This window comes from Crotalus tigris, unplaced genomic scaffold, assembly GCF_016545835.1.
Source record: "Crotalus tigris isolate CLP2741 ecotype Arizona unplaced genomic scaffold, ASM1654583v1 scf7180000020129.766959, whole genome shotgun sequence".
NCBI lineage: Eukaryota > Metazoa > Chordata > Lepidosauria > Squamata > Viperidae > Crotalus > Crotalus tigris.
The window spans coordinates 491,720-503,859 of NW_024097870.1; the positions used below are offsets into that span (position 1 = coordinate 491,720).

The 12,140-nt window shown below is 36.4% G+C and overlaps 1 protein-coding gene across 1 annotated transcript in view; it reads left to right on the plus strand.

Annotated features, from left to right (window-relative positions):
* Nucleotides 1–1,230: 1,230 nt before the first annotated feature.
* FBXW7 (F-box and WD repeat domain containing 7) overlaps nucleotides 1,231–12,140 on the plus strand; it is a 133,336-nt gene continuing 122,426 nt past the window's right edge. Inside the window, exon 1 of the mRNA XM_039365577.1 lies at nucleotides 1,231–1,948. The gene's annotated coding sequence lies outside the window, so the exon portion shown is untranslated. The remainder of the gene's footprint in view (nucleotides 1,949–12,140) is intronic.

The following is a 12,140-nucleotide window of genomic DNA, read 5'->3' on the forward strand; positions in this document are numbered from 1 at the left end:
TACCTTGGCACTTGCCCTGGTCCCACCCCCTTCTGCTAGAGACCCTCAGATCTGTCCCACTCCTGCCCAGGCCCCTATAGACACTCTTGATGCGAATGATGTAGAACTGGCTACACCCACCCAGTAGGCCACACCCACTCCATCCATGCCCACCCAGTAGGCTGCACCCCCTGGCCACACGCACCCAGCCCCCCCACACCCACCCAGCCCCCCAATGCTGATGCGGCCCTCAGTGAAATTGAGTTTGACACCTCTGCTATACTTTATGGATTATGATAAGTTTCAATCACTCAGCATTTTCTTAATTAAGAAAATCTAGAAGCCCCAGTTAGCACTTACAATGGTATGGGAATAGTCACAAAGTTCTTAGTTAAAATTGTGATTTTGAAATAAAAACCTTAGTTGCCTGTAGCAATACCTGAAGTGGGAAAATCTATTTTTAGCATTATGTTGTTAACTTCTCGTTCCTTGTTCTTTTTCAAAATCAAATCTTTAACAGATTGGTGTGGGATGGAAGCTAGTGGTTCAAGTCATTTGGCACTTAAATTCATACAACATACTACAAAATCATTTGTGAACCATTATTGGTTTAGCCATAGTATGCCAACAATGGCTGGGTTCACACAACATAACCCAGAAAAAAGTATACCATACTGCATATACACAATAAATTAGTTCCATGGCTGACGAAGTAACTGAACCTAGGATACCTCATTTACGGTACAGTGAATCCATCAGTGAGCTTACTTGTGTGAGTCCAGAAAGCCCTGCTTGAATAAACGGAGAATTAACCACAGTAAGTACTGTCAAGGAGTATAGCCACTGTCTATTATATCAGAGCAGAACCACTGAATATCAAGTTTGTGTTTGGCAAATCCGGCTCTCCCCATCAACTGCTGCTCCTACTTTCCATGTTGATTAACCACAACTGCTGTCTTATTAATGAAGTAACCCTCTTCATCGAACTCCAACTTCTTTGTTTAATTCGCCAACTGCGATTGCGCACAACCAAATAATGGGCCAGGCTTTTCCGCCTCAATGATTTATCCCCGCGTCCGGGATTACACAAACCCTCCACGAAGGCACTCAGCCTTTCAACCTCTTTACGTCATTAAATCGCGCCCGTGGGAGGCGGGTAGAAGGTTCCTGTTGCCAGGCTACGATCTATGTAATCTACCTGCGCCGCCGTAGACGGGCCGTCCCTTCTTTTCCTCCTCCCTCCCACCGCTGGCTGTATGCGAGGGACAGCAAATAAGCGGCTTTGGGCTACCGGGCAGACCGTCTCGTGGTTCCGTGTTATCTATCTTTCCTTCCGGGACAGGAGCGGCTCTCCGCGTCCCTCAGAATCCGTCCCGCTGAGTGACCAGAACCCGCACGGAGAATTAGTTACCCACATGCCTGGGTGCGGGGCGGGAGCTGTGCTGACCCTGGCCGTCCGGCGCCGCTTCCGCGCTCCGTCTGCGTGGTTGGGGCCCTAGCACCACCGGCGGCAGTAATTCGGGAGTGTATGAAAACGAGAGCCGGTCTGGGGCCGCGGCCCGACCCTCTGGCCGCCTCCCCCTCCAAGGCCGGGGGGGGGGCCGGACCGGTCCCGGGGGAAGCGGCGGGTAGCGCTGTGGTGGAGGCGGCAGCGGCTGCTCCGCGGGAAGCGATTCAGGGCACGCCGCCGCTGCTGCTGCTGAGTTCCCCAGAAGCCTTGAGGCGACGAAAGCTTCGGTGACCAGTCCTGGAACGTCAAGCGGTGCGCTCCTCAAAAGCCCCCGAGTGGAGAAGCCTCGGTCCTCTCGAACTTAGTCCCAGTCCTGTTGGCCGCTTCCTCCTCCTCCTCCTCCTCTGGGGTGAAGAAAGGTGATTCCGGCCAAGCTCTCCGCTTGGTCCCAGGTCTGCTTCGTTATCCCTGAAAAGCCGGTTGGACGCCGCCGCTGCTTTAGCTCCCCAAGTGTACAAGGCAAGTGGAGCGGAGAATGAAGTTGGGGGGAGGTCGTGGGGCGCATCTTAGTATCCTGGCTCTCAAGGGTCGGTAGTTGGGTGATGCACGTGGTGCCCTCCTCTCCCCCCCCCCGCGGCCCCGGTATCGCATGAAGGGATGGGCAGGATGCTGGAGAGAATGGCTGGGCTCTGTCCTGAATGGCTCCTGGTGGAATATAATGGGCAGTCGCTGTCCCTTGTTTCACATGCGCCTCACGTTGCAGGACTGTCTGCATGGTCTGCTGCGCTCAGTGACCCACCCTGTTAACTACGGTGGGGAGTTCTCCCTCAGGATCGCCCCCCCAAGCATTGGTACATCTTGAGGGGACTTTAAATGCCTTTGTTGAACAACTAATGAAAGAACAGAAAGGTTTGAGAGGGCCAGTTAAGAAACTCGCACTGTTTCCTTTTTTTTCCTAGTAACAAAGTAGTTTTAAGTACACTGATCTCTGCACCATGGAGGCAATAATTCAACTAGAGGCTGGTTAGTGGGTGATGAGAAGTATTCTGGTTTAGCATTTTACCTTTAATAGCGTAAGCTTTATTTATCCAAAATGAGTTCCACAATTTGCAATAAAACTAAAATGCATTTAAATATATTCTGTCTACTTCACACAATGTGCAACACAATATTAAAGCAATAGTGTGTTATGAAATAAAATTATCAGCAGTTATAATAATTAATTTTAATGTTGCTTAAAAGTTAGGGATTCCTTAATATTTGAGGAACCAAACTCTGCTTTGAGTCTTGCTTCTTCTATTGCATACTTTTAAAGTACATTGCTTAAAAATCCCATATAAAAATATTCATTGCATTCTGTTTAAAACAATGAAAATGTGTATAATGCCTACTGGTACATTTGTTGCAGAATTAGGTCTCTATTTACTGTAGTCTTGTTCACTAGATGCATAGAATATTATCCTGAAAGAAAACCATATATGTGTATATGATTTATTTTATATAAATTGTATGTAAATGTATAGTTTGCTTTCTAAGATTAAACTCCATGTGTGATGAAGTGAGCCTTAGTCATCAAAAACTATCCCATAATACATTGGCTGGTCTTAAGGATCACACGACTTTGCTTTTGTTTCAACAAACTAACACAATGATCTTTTGAAAATAGATACCTATGGAGTGTTTGGTGTATATTTTTGATTATATGTATATTATATGAAAACCCAGGTAAAGGAGAAGCAGACAGAAACAACCATGACTATATATTTACTTGGCAGTAATTATTAAATTTAGTGGGAAATGTCTTTGAATAGATTATTTTTTCTGCATAGCATTTTACAATTATACTATTTTCTATGCACTGATTTTAAAAGAACTTAGGCATTTACATCAAAGCAAACATAGTTTCATTCATGTAATTAAATAAGGCCTAATTTGCTTATCCATGATTTATTAAATCACAATAGTATGAGTTTGTAATACATATGAAAATATAAGGGATTTGTACAATATACTGAGTCAAAATAAAACCATATTGGGTGGAAGTTGAGTCATGGCAACTGGACTTTTCCCTTTTTAATTTGAAATATTTTCATTGCTTATTTAAGTAGCTTCTTCAATATTACAATGGTAGTTCAAATATAATTTGTTTATAAAGTATCTAGTTTTTAAACTTTATTGAGATAAATTATTGATAGAAAATGGAAAAGGCTTGAATAAAAATGATTTTTTAAATTCTATACAGTCTACACAGAAGTTAATTTTTTATATTTTTTATATTTTCTATTTAGAAAAGTTAAGCCTGAAATTATAGGCTTATTACAGAAGCAATATATGTTAAGAATGAATTGCTTTACTCTGGAGGAAATAACAGGTATCTCTTTATTATACATGCAATCCTAAAATAATAATTTAGATAATAAATTTTACTGGATTTAAGAATACATGCGTCTGAATAAACATTTTTTGAATTATGTTTGTGAACTTGCCAGTATTGCATCAGAAAATAATGGAAATGAGTGTACTACAGTTTTATAAAGTACATTTTTATTGCAGTCTTAATGTTAAAGACTGATGGAGAAATACATATTATCTCCTAGAAACTATGAAATAGCTGCTTTTCCCAGATCCTTCCAATTAGTTCTTAGTTTTATTCAAAACCCCTGAATTTGTCCTTGTTTTCAGGGGTTACTTTATCAACTTTGTCTTTTTGATTTGACTATTTAGGAGCAACTATGAATTTTGCTTGGCATATCCCTGTTTTAGCTAGGCTGGTTCAAAGTAACAATATTAATTTCTTATACTAAGTTATATGAGTTTATTTGAAGAATAAGGGCAAGATTAATTTTTACACTAGTGGCAATTATCTTTTTCACTTCCCTGTTATATCTTGTTCCCTCCCAAAATCTGCTCTATGTGGTCTTTCAGACCTTTGAAACAGACAGTGTGATGTTATACATGTTATATATCCCTCTCTCATTCATTGATGAATTGAAAATGATAAATATATGTAAAACATATTAATAGTTGGCTAGGCAGTTATTGATCAGACTAGCAATCAATTTGAATATTTGATGTATAAGAATGGGAGAAAATGTACATTCACATACACCAGTGTTTCTCAACCTTGATAATTTTAAGGCATGTGGACTTCAAATCCCAGAATTCCACAGCCAGCAATGCTGGGAGTTGAAGTCCACATGCCTTAAAATTGTCAAGGTTGAGAAACGCTGATATACACGATATAGAAAATAAATTATTTGAAATGGAAAGATGCTTCTAAGACATTTATGTAAATATGTCGACTTATCCTTCTTTAAACAAAGTAAATATCTTGTATATATAAGTGAGAAATTTGGCAAGTGAAATAAAATTTCTGTTTAGAATACTTCTTATAGTGATCAGGAACTGAATTTTTTTCACACAGTATCTAGTGAGTTCAGAAAAAGAGATGAATAAGTAGAACAGTAGTGTGTATATTCTCATATTTAGATAACTCACCTGAAAATTATGTCAATTTCATGCAATAAAATTATACACAATGTATCTTTTACTATTGAACTTGATTCTAAAAAGTTATTTTAGGACTGGTAGATCAGAGTGCACAGTAATTTATTTATTTCTACAACTGTACATTTTTGAATCCTTAGGGAGTAATTCTGTTTTAACATGACTGCATTTTCAGTGATTTTTTTTCCTAAATAGATTTCAGCTTCACTTGAAGTGTTCGAGAGTCCCAGTAAAGTATGATATGATTGCTTGCTTGTTATATATGTTAATTGATGTTGGGGTTGTATAGCAAAAATGGTATATCGCTATAATTAAAATCTGTATTATAACAAACATGCACAATAGGAAATGCTAATTTTCAGTTAGCATTTCACAAATTTTTCAGGGTGTTTTGATTACAACATACAAATTGTTTTGCTTTTTAACATTGTATTGTTGAAGATATAAAAAATGCTGGACATTTAGTTTCTGAAAAGTGGTGGCCTATTATATAATAATAGATGTGTAAGCAATCCTATTTTTTGTACCTAGAAAGGTTGTAGATAGATTATCTGTGAATTCAGCTTCTGAAATTCTTTTCATGTTAGTTTGCTATGGGCAGAATCTTTTTATAATGTTTTAAAATTTGATAAATATCCTCTGTTAGTTGCAGAGAGACATAAGAGCCTAATCTAATTTTGGGGATAAGCAACTTGAGAGTCTTTAGATGTTAGTAATAGGTAGCATTCAGTTTGATAAATAGTTTATGTGAAAATACCATTTAAAATAATTGGTATTGTTCATACTCAATAATGATTTTGAGATATAAAAAAGTTACATTGAAAAACTGTTACTTATATAGTAAGAATTAATATGGTGGATCATTTTGTATAATCAGTTTCTCCAACCTTTTGCCCACCAGATGTGACAGTATAGGCTGACTATTAAGAAATGAATTCTTGACACATCAAGATGATTTCAAGACTGAATAAAATTGTCTTAATAAAATTGAAAAGGAGAACTCTATTTTCTTATTTAGACAAATGAGTCTTAAACAAATATACCAATGGTATAAATAAATCATATCTTTATGCATTTCTTACAAGCACACTGCATGTGAACAGATGTTCCAGTAATAACTGAGATTGAGGCCAAATTTGTATTTCAAAATATTTAATGATCATTGATAATATTATTGTAGTACAGAGAATGCTTGGTATTTAAAACTTATATTTTACCATTTTACTTATAATTTCATTTTGCTGGTTGTTAGTTTACCCCTAATAAACTGGAAACAGAATAAAACCTAGATTTTTAAGGTTGTATTTTGGAACTTCAGTTATAGAACACAATTCACTTCTAATCTGCTTAAATATGCTGACTTTAGTGGGGCTGCCTATCTAATTAAGTGCTGCTTTGTAACTAAAATTCTGCTCAGTCTTGAACTTAATACAGAGCATGATTTTGTGCATTGTAATTCAAATGCATATTATTTGTTCTGTTTTAGCCTCCTTACAAAGTGTATGTATCTGTGATATGACTTAAAATAGGTTGGCATTTGTTATTATTAGCTATTTGCTGTTCTGCAGTTTGTAGATTTAGTCTTCTGAATATTTACTGACTTTACTAAATTCTGTATCTTTGGATTGAAATTTAGAGTAGTATATTCCATAATAAAGAATTAAAGACATATTTAGTGTGTCTACATTTTTAATATGAAATCATTGGCTTTTTAAAAGTTGTTCTAAGGTGGTCCAATCCGTAGGTGTTATTGCTTCATGAAATTTTGCCTTGAATAACTCCTCATCTGTTTCAACTCAGGCAGCTAAAAGTAGGCTGTAAGTTTTTCTTTAGTACTCACCAGCTATTAAGTTTATCGATTTGGACCCAATATTGCACAAAGAATTATTGGTCAGTGATTGTGTTTGCACAATATGTTAAAATAATGAACATATGTTATTCTGTGCATTATTTGTACCTCAGTAAGAAATTTACTGCTTGTTTTGACTCTGTGTGCCGATAAACTGAAAATTAAACATGTTAAGTTACCAAACCTGTTTGAAGGGCAGTATATGATGGATAGTTAAATTGTAGTACATATGTGTTGTAAGCCATGTCTTTTGGCTTAATTTGTCCCTTTGACTGGGCACTGAATATCCTTGCTATTGATAGAATTATTTAATGTAGTATATGATTTGCATAAAAGCACAGTGAAAAATAGAATGTTAAAATTTACAGGTTAAAAAGTGAAAAATCAAAGTTAAAAAAGAAAATTGAGAAGACTGAAAAGTTCACAAGGCAGAGTGAGTGCCCTCAAGCCACCAATCAGTCTACTTTTAAATTGTCATACTAATTGGCAGAGCCAAGTCTTAACACACTTCTGGAAAACCAGGTGCTTGCCTTACCTCTGTGTGTAAGATGTTCCAAGTGGCGGAGGCAACAGCAGAGAAGGCCCTCCTCCTAGATAAGTGTTTCTCAACCTTGACAATTTTAAGGCATGTGGACTTCAACTCCCAGAATTCCACAGCCAGCAATGCTGGCTGTGGAATTTTGGGAGTTGAAGTCCACATGCCTTAAAATTGTCAAGGTTGAGAAACACTGTCCTAGATCCTGTCAGTCAAAGGAATTGCTTTACTTGCACTTGCTTCAAGATACACCGTAGATGTATTTTTACTCATGTTTTTAAACATATTTGACTTTCCTAATTTAATTTTTTATGGGTTTGCTTTTATGGGAAGCAAAACAGATATTTCTCTTCCTAGAAGAAGAAATTCGGATAGGCCTAGAAAAAAAGTTGACTATATGAAAAGATGCAAATGTAAAAAGAAGACCAGAAGTATCAAGTATTCAAAATGAAATTAAGTTGGAATTTATTTTTGATTAAAACTGTAGCATTAAGTATAGTAAATATCTATAGAAATATTAATATGGTAGATCAAATGGAGATAAACGGTGTGGATGGATAAGAAAAACAGTATGTTGAAATTTAGTTTGTAGTAATGTAGGTTTTAATCAGTTAAATAAGCTACATATCTTTAAAATCTTTTTTATTTTTGCATTCTTGTCTTTTAAAAAATTATCTCAAATAACATTAAAGTAACATAATTGTGTATTTAGATTGAGATAGTGACTTCTTCAAAGCTGGCTAATCATTTTAATGAGAGAAATATTTTCTAAAATAACAAGTATTATATAAAACGTTAAAGCTAAATTTCTCTTAAATCACTATATGTAAATAAGAATGGTTGGCGAACATTTAAATAGTTAATCTATGTTAGTTTACTATTACTAAGTTATACTATACTAAATTAGTACATACATATTGAGGATTCACAAGACCACTGCATTGCTGATGATAATTGCATGAAACTTAAACGGGCTTTGTAGTACCATTAATGCTTTTCCTTTTGAAATACTATCTGTAGCATATTAATTCAGAATTTTCTTTTTTAAATTTAATTGCTTGTCCCTCATTTGTGTGATACCTAATGTGTGATCACTGTAAGTACAAGTGATTTGTTCTTTCCTTCTTTTCTTTAGACATTTTAGAGAAAGAGTACAAGTAGACAAAAGACAAATAAAATAGATAAAATTATAAAAATATAAAGAGTACATACCATAGTAAAATACCAATAAATAAAGCAAGGGATCTAAAATGTCATTGCATTTATATTAAGCTGAGATCCTGACTCCACCTGCCTTAATATTGCATACATTCTGAACAAAACAGTTAAGTTAATGGAATATTATTTTCTGAGATCCATTTGACCCCAATCCTCATGTCCTTTAGAACAACTTTATTTTAGAAATGCTTTTCAAAAACAGTCCAAAGGCCTAAATTTATTAGCGGAAAAATAAGAACTCCATTGCATATTCCATTATCTTTTTCACTTGCACACATACACACAGACATGATAAACTTACAATCATTGCTTTAGCGACCATCCAAAGTTATGATAGTGCTGGAAAATGTGAGTTATGATCGGTCTTTGCACTTAGGACATCTCAACATCCCTGCAATCATGTGATCATGATCCAAGTACTTGGCAACCATCTCACTTTTATGAGGGGGGCAGAATCCCAGGATCACATGATAGCCATTTGCATCCTTCCAGTTGGCTTCTGACAAGCAACATCAATGGGGAAACCAGTAGGGAAGATTATAAGTTGTGGTCATGTGATGTATCACTTAACAACCTTGGCAGAAAAGCCAGAAAATTGAGTACAGTCATGTGATGCCTCACTTAATGGCTGCATTTAAAGAAAAATCTGGTTCCAATTTTGTCATCGGTTGAGGACTATCTGTATACACAGATACCTCCCTTTCATTCCATTAGAGACATCAAAAAATATAAAAGGTTATAGGTAGGTAAGAGAGGTTTATATAACTAAAAGGGAACAGAAAACTGACGCCACCATATTTATTTTGACAATTTTTTGAAAAAGAAAAAAAAAGGTTTTTCAAATGATTTAGACAAAATGTTAGTTTGCCCTAGTTCTATGGATATGTTATGTTATAAAATTTATTGGCCGCCCATCTTACCATATGGTAACTCAAGGTGGCTTACAGTCATAAAAATATGTCTATACATATACAATTAAAACATAAATAAATTAACATCAAACATTAACATCTAAGGACATGTGGGGAGGGTGGGGGCGGAGTGGGGGATAGTGGGATCTGCTGTTACTCTGTCAGCCACCTCCACTGTGCTGTTCCCCCACTGGGGCCCCAAACCAACTGATAAAACCATGTTTGTAGGCCCTTACAAAAGGATAGGGTTGGGACCAACCTCACATCAGGAGGCAAGATGTTCCAGAGGGCGGGAGCAACAGCAGAGAAGGTCCTCTTCCTGGACCCTGAAAGTCAGAATAATTAGGCTGATGAGACCTGCAGTATGCCTCCTCTGCCGGCATGAGTGGCCAATCCCAGTGGGTGAGATGGTCCGTCAAGTAACCTGGATCCATCCTATGAAGAGCTACAAAGGTGATCCCCAATATCTTGAAATGCATCTGGAAGCAGACTGATAACCAATGCAGCTCACAGAGCAGTGGTGTTACAGGGGCCATTCTGCCCACATCACCACACTTTGCACTAGCTGTAGCTTCTGAATGGTCTTTAAGAGTAGCTCCATGTAGAGCATATTACAATAATACAAGTATTTTGGTTATTTCATAAGCATAGGATTATTGGCCTAGTTAAAATATTTAATACATGAAAGGAAGAAGAGATGTTTCATAGTTTGGGATGTTATTTTAATATTTTATAGAATGGACACTTGATATTTGTAATGCTGAACGTAAAATGAACTGTTAGCCATGAGATGAAAAACTGCATAAGGAAAGGGAAAATTAGATTTAGAGCAGTTTATGTCCCATCACTCAATACAAAAAAAGGGCAACTCTGCTCTGTTTCAGTTTAAGTAATGGGGATGAATCCTGTTGAGTGTTGCCTCTTGGATATGCAGACCTGTGAAACTTTGTCAAAGTAGCATCACAGTAGGGCTGATGTTTCACTTAGGTTTTTTTTCGGTCTTTATGTTTTTACATATTTTGGGTTAATGTTAAAAGTACAGTACATTCTTATTGTCTAGTGGTTGTAAGGAGACTGTTTGCTTTTTAGTTATGAATAAACTGGCAAAAAATAGGGAATTGGTAATGTTTTCAACCTATATAAAAATACTAAGACTTTAAGAGACATTTCTAGACTTTGTGGGAAAGCCAGAAATATTGCAGTTTGATGCATTCTCCGATGCTTCTGATGTTTCATAGACTAACAAAAGGTTGCTTTATTAGTAGCTTTAATGAACAAATCGCTTTATTGGCTTAGGCATACTGGTAGCTTTGTCGGTCCAAACAGCAATGAGTTCTTATTTCAATTCACTATTGTGCTCAAGTAGTGAAGTGATAGCCATTGACCTTCTACTAAAGCACAATAAAAAGTTTTTTTGTGAAGAAGAGAAGTATGCAAGGAAAACTGCAATCCTTCATAGCTTGTGCGTTCAGACAAGCTCTTGTTTGGTTCTCAATATATAGCCTTAAAAATATAGCATTAATTATCTTTTAGTGGACCTGCTTAAAAATTTAACTTCGAATTTAATTTATATTTCATCCATGAATTGTTGTTTTTTGATTCAAAACACAATGAAATTTATATAGCTGTAAATAATGTTATATATAATAATATATGTTATATAGCTTTTGTACTAAATTGGTATCCTGGACAATTTGAAGAAATTATATTGTGATATTAAATTGAAATGTTGTTCTCACTATCAATTGGCTAGAAAGGACTTTAAAAATAGTACAGAGATATTTTTTTCATGAAGCTTTATCATAGTGATCTCCCATTCAGGAACTAACAATTCTGCTTATTTTTTCTGAAGGTAAGCCATAAATGGCTGGGTGCTTCCATAGCTCTTCAAAATAGCCCTTCACCCAAATAATTAAAGTGCAGAATTAAAAGGTGCTGCATATACACACATTTCAAGTTGCTTAATGTCGTTTAGCGTTATTACCAGAGATGGTTGTGAATAGATAATAGCCTGCATTTTGTATCCTATTGATTGTTTATGGGCTAGGTTTCAGCTGAGCACTCAGTTAAACTTTGGAATACGCAGTTAGAGAGGAAGAAGCATAGCAGCGCTCCTTTTCGTTTGCCCAAGGCAAACCCTTACACATTTTAGGACTAACTGCTTAGGTTGTCCCTTTTCTAAAATAGAGCTGCCGAACCTATTGTGAGAAAATGGTTGAGGAATAAATGCTTGTATAAAGTAGCCTGAATGAGAATCAGGATATCTGAAATTCATGTTCAGGAAGCAGGGTTATTTTTTACAAGTCTTTAAATCTTATTTTATATTCCTGCATAAATGGGAATGGCTCCATTGAAAAGCAACTTGATTTTGGGTAATACATTTTCTTTGGTTTTAACTGAAATCAGATGAGTATAGTTTGGGTGAAGGATTTGCCAATAGCTGCAGAAAGGAAAGTGATATTAGACGAAAAGCAATGGAACTTGGAAGTAAAAAGAAATGAGATACCCAGGATCATCCTGACCCATTGGGGGAAGGGCGGTCCAGAGATCTACTTTCAGCACCATGTAGAGGAATTTTCTGTGCATCTGGCAGATAAAACTGCCTGATTTTATTCCCAGTTGGATGTCAAGCCTGTTTGGGAATAGTTTGACTCTGTTTGTCTGAGGAAGTGAACAAAGTCAAAGTCTACT